Source organism: Nicotiana sylvestris, chromosome 5 (genome assembly GCF_000393655.2).
Source record: "Nicotiana sylvestris chromosome 5, ASM39365v2, whole genome shotgun sequence".
Taxonomy (NCBI): domain Eukaryota; kingdom Viridiplantae; phylum Streptophyta; class Magnoliopsida; order Solanales; family Solanaceae; genus Nicotiana; species Nicotiana sylvestris.
The window spans coordinates 104,899,153-104,910,400 of NC_091061.1; positions in this window are offsets into that span (position 1 = coordinate 104,899,153).

Below are 11,248 nucleotides of genomic sequence, written 5' to 3' on the forward strand. Positions count from 1 at the left end.
GTCCTATGAAATGCTTCACTTTCGATTTATTTTTGTTTGTTTAAAAAAATGAAGAAAAGAAGAATAGCGTAAAATGTAGGAGCAATATTTTGTTTAAATTTTGGAAGAGGAAAAAAAGGATGAGAACTAATAGGATAGAAACAAAAGAAAACGTGGACGAGAGAACATTTTCCCTCTTTGTGTCAATTTGAATGGGGCATTAATGATAGAATGAAAATTAATGTGGCTCCTCTTTGACTTGATATAGAACTAGGGGTGGGCATTTGGTATTTCGGTTCGGTATTTAAGAATTTCGGTTCGATATTTCGGTATTCGGCTTATCAATTGTATATACCAAATACCGTACCAAAGTAGTTCGGTACGGTTCGGTATTTCTTATTTTGGTTCAGTACGGTTTCGGTTTGATACATAATGAATCACGTTGTGCTAATTTATCAACACCACTGCAAAGAGAAAGGATTTACAATAAGAAGTAAAATTTATCAACACCACTGCAACGTATTACTACTAGTAACTTATAATTATATATAAGATACTAAATACGATTACTATAAATTGTAAAAATACAAATTGAATGTTAAAGAAGAAGAAGTTGCAAACACGTTGAAAAGTTGAAGACAGAAGAATGAAGGTAAAAAAAAAGGTTGAAAAGTTCTTCACTCGCAGCAGTCGGTGTGTACTCTGTTCTTCACTTCTTTGTTTGACAAGAGAAACCTAATTCTAACTTGGAAACAAGGGAAAGTGAGTAAGACAGTAAGGGATTGGGCTTAATCTTATTGGGCTAGAAATAGAAACCTGGGCTGGGTTAAGGTAGTGTAGGTAGGACTAGGATTGGAAAAGCACATAAATAATTCGGTATTTCGGTATACCGAAATTTCGAAATCTTAATACCCAGAACCGTACCGATATACCGAATAACCAAAAATTTAATACTGAATTATACCGAAAAAACCGAAATCGAAATATTGAACTAATTCGGTCCGGGTCGGAATTCGATTTTTCGGATTTTATGTCCACCCCTATATAGAACATATAAAAGTGGAGAGTTAAAGTCTCCTTTATTTTCTAACAATACATTTTTTCCCATGCATTAATCCTAGACTTTTCATTTTCTTAGAGAAAGCATATAAATTACCATAAAAGGTCTTTTGGTGGGTGATGGAGAAGAAAAAAATTCGTATAAAAAGTATAAATGCTATAAAGGAGATGTATAAATGAGTCATCACTAGTGTCGAAATGATGCTAGGAGATACGAAGGAGTTTTCCATATTAGTAGGCTTTACACTAACAATCGGCATTGAGCCCCTACTTATTTACCCTAGTTATGAATAATTAACCAACACAATACACGATGAAGTCTAACAGTATATGCTATTACTAATGATATTATGTCGATTGACGAAAACTAGCAAGGATGTCAACCAAAAGCATAAACTATGGAGAAGCATGTTAGAGAGTAAATATTAGGATAAGTAAAGTAAAGATAAATACATACATTGCAAGTTTAGTCAATATGAGATGAGCGTCGTTAATGTGAGATTAGATAGGATTGCAATGCCAAAATACAAATAATTTAGATATCTAAACTCATTATTCAAGAGAATGAAATGATCGATAAAGATGTTACTGATATGATTAAAACCAGTTGGTTAAAATAGAGAAGTGCTATTGAGGTGTCGTATGATAGAAGGATGCCTACTGTATTGGTAAAAAATATATCTGAACATGGTAGTGTAGAAGACAATACATATTAAGTACATTAAGAATTATCCAATCAGCTCCAAAGCCAAAGTCGTCTAGATCGAACGTTGAAGACCAAGGACTCGATCACGTGATCGAGTTACCCACATCAGATAAGGAGATCACAAGCGTTCATATAGACATATTCCCTAACCAACAATCTCCGATATATCTAGAATTTTATATTAAAACCCCAATAGTTACAATTCTATCAGGCTTAACAGACGGGATTTATACTTATTCATAATAGCAAATATGTAACGACCTGACCGGTCGTTTTGAGCATTTGTATTTCGTTCAGCTGTTTGAAGTCTTGAGTAGCTTCATATGTTGTATTATGACTTGTGTGTATCGTCGGTTTTGGTTTTTCTGGTGATTCAGAATTAGTTTGAAGAATGAATTTCATGTCTGAAGTTTTAAGTTGGAAAAGTTAACCAAGTTTAACTTTTGAGTATTTAACCTCGAATCAGAGTTTTGATGGTCTCATTAGGTACGGATGGTGATGTTCGACTTGGCCGTATGCCCGGATTTGCATTTGGATATTTCTAGAAGGTTTCAGCACTATTTGGCAAAAGTTAGAAATTTAATGGTTTGGAATATTCATAAGTTTGACCCGGAGTTGACTTTGATGATATCGAGTTCGGATTGTGGTTCCAGGAATTGTAATAGCTTCATTATGTCATTTGGAACTTGTGTGAAAAATTTGAGTTCATTCCGAGTTGGTTTGTTCGGCACGAGTTTTAGAAGCTGAAAGTTCAAAAGTTCATTAAATTCGATTTGAGGTGCGATTCGTGATTTTGATGTTGTTATATGTGATTTGAGGCCTCGAGTAGGTCTGTATTATGTTATGAAACTTATTGGTATGTTCGGAAGGGGTCCTGAGGGCTCGGGCGTGTTTCAGATTGATTTCGGACCATTTTTCTTCATTTTTTCATTGCTAGTTTCTGTTGGTGTCTTGGTGCCTCAATTGTTTTTCGCGATCGCAAAGATGAAGATGCGATCCCGTAAGGTAAAGTCTGGAGCTAGGATTTTCTGCTTCGCGTTTGCGAGGCAGAGACCGCGTTCACAAAGTTAAGGGAACTGGAGCACCACATTCGCGAAGGACGAATCGTGATCGCATAATGTTGAGACGAGGAACTGGGAGTTGGTGATTTCTCTTTCGCGTTTGCGTGAGTCAGTCCGTGTTCACGGAGAGTTAGCATCTGTGGGCATCACGAACGCATATGGTATTTTAGGGCACTGAAATTTTTCTTCTTTGTGATCGTGATGGTTGTTCCGCGATCGCGATTCATAAATTCGTTCAGTGATTATAAGTACTCTATTGCGGAGGTTTCAGGCATTTTAGCATATTTTGAGCTGTGGATCTCGGATTGAGGCAATTGTTTAGGCTATATTCACCACATAGAATTGAGCTGTGGATCTCGGATTTAGGCTATATTTTGAGCTGTGGATCTCGGATTGAGGCAATTGTTTAGGCTATATTTTAAGTATTTTCTACTCTGTATCGATTTATTTTCTACTCTGTATCGATTTTATTCTGTGATTCCATCTTCATTTTTGGCATTTGATTGACGATTTCAAAAGAGAAATTGAGGATTTTGTCTAAAATTTTATAAAGTATTTTTTTTCTAAGTTTGAACATTGATTCAGAGTCGGATTTGAGTGAAAATAGTATGGTTGGACTCGTAATTGAATGAGTTGTCGGATTTTGAGAATTTTATTTGGTTCTGAAGTTCGGGTCGAGGTTTGACCTTTTGGTTTACTTTGGAATTTAGATTAAAGATTTGACCTTTATCGATTGGGTTTGTTCACTTTAGCATAATTTGATGTTCATGAGTAACTTTTGGTTAGTTTTGAGCCGTTCAAAGGTCGGTACGCACGGGGTGGCATTTCTAGAGTATTGTTGGCTTTTCCGATATCGGATTTGGCTTGTTCGAGGTAAGTAACATATCTAAACTTGGATTTGAGGGTATTTATCCCTGGGAACTATGTTATAAAATATGTATTGAGGTGACGCACATGCTAGGTGACGAGTGTGTGGGCGTACACCGAGGAGATCATGATTTTAGTCGACTATTAGATTATGACCGAACTTGTTTTGTTGTTATATCTTGTTACATCCATATTCTGCCTACTCGCTTGATTGTATGGGCTGTGAATCATACTAGAAATCATATTTAGGCTATATACTTATTCTGTTTGGACCACTGAGGTCATCTCTGCGATTGAGTTATTTGCTTAAATTGCAATTACATACTCGGTCATATTTATTTATTTGTATATTATATCTCAGTATCTGTTATCATTTGTTGTCACATGGTGTTATCATTGTTTGGGTTGATTGGCATGATGTTTGTGAGCTCGAGAGACTGGAGAAATTGATGACTGAGTTGCGTCCTGAGTGCCAGATTATGAGTAATATTTATGGAATTGGGCTGCACGCCATAATGGGTTTTATTGATTCATGATGGGATCGGGATGCACGTTGCAACAAGTTTTATTGATTCATTATGGGATCAGGTTGCACACGACAATAGGTTTTATTGATTCATGATGGAATCGGGTTGCACGCCGCAGCAAGTCATGTTGGCTTATATTAGCGCTTAGGCAGGATCCGCCCCTCCGGAGTCTAACATACCAGCAGTGAGCGCAGGTGCCGAGTGATTGAGTGTGAGACAATTAGATTGAGTACTTTGAAAGTGTAAGTACATGAATTCATCACTATGACACATTATATTTGACATGCATACTTGGCATGTAGGCGTAGAGATGCATTTCTTCATACTAAATGGTATTATGACATTTGTGGCTTCACATGCACATTGACATATAGGAATAAAGGTGTACTTTCATCATGCTATCTGATAATAAAATATCTCATCTGTTGTTAAAAGTTTTTGGGAAAAATCACAATTTTCTGATATACTCATATTTTGGTAATTTTAGTGAAAGATTTGTGTTTTACTTTTATACCTAAAAGCATGCCTATTTTTCGTACAACTCATGTATTATAGTATCAATATCTAGATCCGCACGGACAATTCACATGCTACACGGACAACTCATGTTCTATAGTATTAAGATCTTCACAATAAGGTCCTCGGCCTCACTCAGTCATCAATCCCTCCAGTCTATCGGACTCTCAGTAATCATGAAAATCAGCCCAAACAGAAATGACATGATGTATCAACAAGGAACAATAGAGACTGAGATATGATATGCAAGTAAAATGGAGACTGAGTACAAATAGTAGTTAGCAGATAATTCAACATGTAACATGGCCTTTGTGGGTCCCTACAGTACCAACACATAACATAAATATGATTTCTAACATGATTTCCAGTCAAATTTCTATAACATATGGAGAGCATACAACTAGCAACAGGTTATTCAACTTCACAGTTCCATGGGATGGACCAAGTCACAATTCCTACGGTGCACGCCTACACGCCGACCACCTAGCATGTGCGTCACCTCAAAACCAACCACATAACACATAATACGGGGTTTCATACCCTCAAAACCAAATTTAGAACTGTTACTTACCTCAATCCGAGCAAATCTCTACTCCAACACACCTTTGCCTCGAAAATCGTCCTCCAAATGTCTCGAATCTAGCCACAAATACTACAATAAATTAACATGGGTTAAAGGGAATAATTCCATAAGGAAATACTAAGTTATAAATCAAAAGTAAAAAATTGACTCAAAGCCGGCCCCCGATCTCACATCTTGAAACCCATAAAAGTCACAAAACCCGAAAGTAAATTCAACCATGAGTCCAACCACACCAAATTTATCAAAATCCGATACCAAATTGTCACCCAAATCCCCAAATCAAACTCTCCAAATCCCTAGCCTCGAACCCCCAATTTACACATTAAATACACACCAACTAGGTGGGAAAATCAATGGAGAAACAAGATTATTGATAAAAAATGAGCACAGGGGAATAACCTTAAGAATTCCCCTAAAAAATCCTCTCAAAAATTGCCAAAACCCGAGCTCAAAATGTTAAAATGAAGCCAAAATCGCTAACCCTTGTATTTAAGACACTGCCCAGGCTTTCCGCTTCTGCGGGCACTTGACCGCATCTGCGGTGTCATAGAAGCGACCAAAATTCCGCTTTTATGGTGCGCCATTGGATCTGGGCCTCCACTTCTGCAGTCCTCATCCTCGCATGTGCGCATCCGCAGGTGCGAAACTCCTCATCGCACTTGTGCACCCTTCGCTTATGCGCCCATCACGCCGCACCTGCGACTACGTAGGTGCAGGAAACTCCTCAAACTTGCGGCCTCAGTCCTCCCCAATCCTGTCCGCATCTGTGCTCCTCAGCTCGAACCTGCGATAAAAGCTCTGTAGGCGTAGATACACCAACAGACTTCAACTACAACAGTCTTCCAAACTTAAACTTTGATCCGAAAACCATCCAAAATCATCCCAAGGCCCCCGGGACCTCAACCAAACACACCAACAAATCCTAAAATATGATACGAACTTAGTCGAGCCCTCATATCACGTCAAAAAATATCAAAAATACGAATCGCACCTTAATTTAAGCCTATTGAAACTAAAGAAATTCCAACTTCTACAAATGACGCCGAAACTTATCAAATCACGTCCGGTTGACCTCAAATTCTGCACACAAGTCACAAATGACACCATGAACCTACTCTAACTTCCGGAACTCCAATCCGGCCCCGATATTAAAAAGTCCACTCCCGGTCAAATTTTCCAAAAATCCAACTTTCGTCATTTCAAGCCTAATTCGACTACGAACCTCCAAATCACAATCCGGACACGCTCCTAAGTCCAAAATCACCTAACGGAGCTAACAAAACCATCAAAACTTCATTCCGGAGTCGCTTACACATAAGTCAACATCCAGTCAACCATTTCAACTTAAGCTTTCAACCATGAGACTAAGTGTCTTAATTCATTCCGAAATCTTTCAGGACCCGAACCAACTACCCCGCAAGTCACATAATAGCTATAAAGTACCAAATATGCAATAAATGGGGGAATAAGGCTGCAACTCTCAAAATGACCGGCCTAGTCGTTATATCATCCCCCGCTTAAACAAATGTTCGTCCTCGAACGGGTCTAGAAATATACATGGAGTCTCAATTAGGTGTGGATATCTGCTTCACATCTCCCGCCCGGTCTCCCAAGTATCCTCCTCAACTGGTTGACCTCTCCACTGCACCTTCACTGAAGCTATGTTCTTCGACCTCAACTTTCGAACCTGCCAATCCAAAATGGCCACCGGCTCCACATCATAGGTCTAATCACTATCCAACTAAACCGTGCTAAAATCCAAAACATGAGACGGATCGCCAACATACTTCCAGAGCATAGAAACATAAAATACTAGATGCACACTCGACAGACTAGGTAGCGAGGCAAGCTTGTAAGCCACCTCTCCAATCTTCTGAAGTACCTCAAACGGACCAATATACTAAGGGCTCAACTTGCCCTTCTTCCCAAACCTCATAACACCCTTCATGGGTGAATCCTTGAGTAGAACCTTCTCCTCAACCATGTAAGCAACATTACAGACCTTCTTGTCGGCATAACTCTTCTGTCTAGACTGCGCCGTGCGAAGCCACTCCTGAATCAATTTAACCTTGTCCAATGCATCCTGAACCAAGTCAGTACCCAATAACCTAGCCTCACCCGGATCAAACCAATCCACCGGGGATCGACACTGTCTCCCATACAAAACCTCATATGGAGCCATCTGAATGATCGACTAGTAGCTGTTGTTGTAGGCAAACTCTGAGAGTGGCAGAAACTGATCCCATGAACCCCCGAAATCAATGACACAATCGCGTAGCATATCTTTTAATATCTGAATGGTGAGCTCGGACTGTCCATCCGTCTAAGGGTGAAATGTTGTACTTAACTCAACCTGGGTGCCCAACTCTTGTTGTACTGCTCTCCAGAACTATGATGTAAACTGCATCCCCCGATCTGAAATGATGGACACTAGCGCACCATGAAGGCGAACAATTTCGTGGATGTAAATCTCAGCCAATCGCTCTGAAGAATAAGTAGTACCAACTAGAATGAAGTGCGCGGACTTGGTCAGCCAATCCACAACCACCCAAATAGCATCGAACTTCCTCGAAGTCCGTGAGAGCCCAACTACAAAATACATGGTGATTCACTCCTATTTCCATTCTAGAATCTCTATCCTGTAAAACAATCCACCCGGTCTCTGATGCTCATACTTTACATACTGACAATTAAGACACCGAGCTACAAACCCCACTATATCCTTCTTCATTCTTCTCTACGAATAGTAATACCTCAAGTCCTGGTACATCTTCTCAGCACCCAAATGAATGGAATACCACGAACTGTGGGCCTCCTCAAGAATCAACTCCCATAGCCCATCTACATTGGCCACACATATCCAGCCCTACATCCTCAACACCCCATCATCCCCAATAGTAATATCTCTAGCATCACCATGCTGAACCTTGTCCTTGAGGACAAGTAAATGAGGATCATCATATTGGCACTCTCTAATGCTATCAAATAAGAAAGGCCGAGAAACCACATAGGCTAAAACCCGATTGGGCTCCAAAAACTAATCTCACGAACTAGTTGGCCAAGGCCTGAACATCAGCTGCGAGCGACCTCTCACCAACCGAAATGAATGCAAGTCTACCCCTACTCATTGACTTCATACTCAAGGCATCGTCCACCATATTGGCCTTCCCGGGATGATACAAAATGGTGATATCATATTCCTTTAGCAGCTCCAACCATCTCCGCTGCCTCAAATTTAGATCCTTTTGTTTGAACAAGTGCTAGAGACTCCAATGATATGTAAATACCTCACAAGAAACACTATAGAGATAGTGCCTCCAAATCTTCAATGCATGAACAATGGCAACCAACTCCAAATCATGGGCAGGGTAGTTCTTCTCATGAGGCTTTAACTGGAGCGAAGCATAAGCAATCACTCTACCTTCCTGTATCAAGGCATATCCAATACCGATTTGAGAAGCATTATAATACACTGTATAAGAGCCGAAAACTGAAGGCATAACTAGAACTGGAGTTGTGATCAAGGCAGTCTTAAGCTTCTAAAAGTTTTCCTCACACTCATCCGACCACCTGAAAGTAGCACCATTTTGGGTCAATTTGGTCAAGGGTGAAGCAATAGATGATAAACCCTTCATAAAGCGTCGATAATATCTGGCCAAGCTGAGAAAGATCCGAATCTCCATAGCTAAGGACCGTTTGGGCCAACTTTGAATCGCCTCTATCTTCTTCGAATCCACCTGAATACCCTCACTGGAAACCACGTGCCCCAAGAACGCCACTGAACTAAGCCAAAACTCACACTTGGAGAACTTGGCATAGAGCTTCTCCTCCCTTAACCACTGCAACACAATACTCAGATGCTGGGCATACTCCTCCTGGCTATGAGAGTAAACTAGGATATCATCAATGAATACTATAAAAAACAAGTCGAGATAAGGCTGAAATACATTATACATCAGATACATGAATACTGCTGGGGCATTGGTCAGCCAAAAGGCATCACAAGGAACTCATAATGACCATAGCGGGCCCTGAATATTGTCTTAAGAATATCAGAGTCCCGAATCTTCAACTGATGATACCTAGACCTCAAATCAATCTTAGAGAACACCCTCGCTTCTGGAAGCTGGTCAAATAGATCATCAATGCACATTAAAGGATACTTGTTCTTGATTGTAACTTTGTTCAACTGCCTATAATCGATGCACATACACATAGTACCATCCTTCTTCTTCACAAACAGAATTGGTGCACCCCAAGGCAACACACTAGGCCTAATAAAATCCTTATCAAGAAGTTCCTGAAGCTGTTATTTCAACTCCTTCAACTCAGCTGGTATCGTACGACACAGAGGAATAGAAATGGATTGAGTTCCCGACACCAAGTCAATACCAAAGTCAATATCCTTGTCAGGCGGCATACCCGGTAGGTCTGCAGAAAACACATCCGAAAAATGTCGCACCACTGAAACATAATCAATAGTAGGGGTTTCAGCTCCTACATCCCTCACAAAGGCAAAATAAGATAAACAACCCTTCCTAATCATCCGTTGGGCCTTCAAATATGAAATCACTCTACTGGGAACGTAGTCTAGAGAACATCTCCACTCAATCCTTGGAAACCCTGGCATCACCAATGTCACGGTCTTAGCGTGACAATCCAGAACAGCATGACATGGAGACAACCAATCCATACCTAAGATCACGTCAAAGTCAACCATACTAAGAAATAAAATATCAACTCTAGTCTCCAATCCCCCAATAGTCACTCATTAATCATGAAAATCAGCCCAAACAGAAATTACATGATGTATCAATAAGGAACAAGAGAGACTGAGCTATGATATGCAAGTAAAACGGAGACCGAGTGCAAACAACAGTTAGCAGATAATTCAACATGTAATACAGCCACTGTGGGTTGCTACAGTACAAACACAAAGCCTAAACATGATTTCTAACATGATTTGCAGTCAAATTTCTATAACATATGGAGAGCATACAACTAACAACAGGTTATTCAACTTCACAGTTCCATGGAATGGACCAAGTCATAATTCATACGGTACATGCCCACACGCCTGTCACCTAGAATGTGCGTCACCTCAAAACCAACAAAATAATACATAATACGGGGTTCCATACCCTTAAAACCAAATTTAGGACCATTACTTACCTCAATCCGAGAAAATCTCTACTCCAACACACCTTTGCCTCGCAAATCGGCCTCCAAATATCCCGAATCTAGCCACAAACAGTACGATAAATCAACATGGGCTAAAGGGAACAATTCCATAAGGAAATACTAAGTTATAAATCAAAAGTAAAAAATCGACTCAAAGCCAGCCCCAGGCCCACGTCTCGAAACCCAACAAAAGTTACAAAACCTAAAAGTCCATTCAACCATGAGTCCAACCATAACAAATTTATCAAAATCCGACACCAAATTGTCACACAAATTCCCAAATCAAACTCTCCTAATCCCTACCCTCGAACCCCCAAGTTACACCTTAAATACACACCAATTAGGCGGGAAAATCAATGGGGAAACAAGATTATTGATAAAAAATGAGCACAAGGGACTTACCTCAAGAATTCCCCTCGAAAATCTCTTAAGAATTGCCAAAATCCAAGCTCAAAATGTTAAAATGAAGCCAAAATCGCGAACCCTTGTATTTAAGACACTACCCAGGCTTTCCGTTTCTATGGGCACTTGACCACATCTGTAATGTCATATAAGCGACTAAAATTCTGCTTCTGTGGTGAGACACTGGAGTTGGGCCTCTGCTTCTGCGGTCCTTACCCTCGCATCTGTGCATCCGCAGGTGCGAAACTCCCTATCGCACATGCGCACTCTTCGCTTCTGTGCCCATCACGTCGCACCTACGACCACACATGTGCGGAAAACTCCTCATACCTGCGACCTCAGTCCTCCCAGTCTTGGTCACATCTGC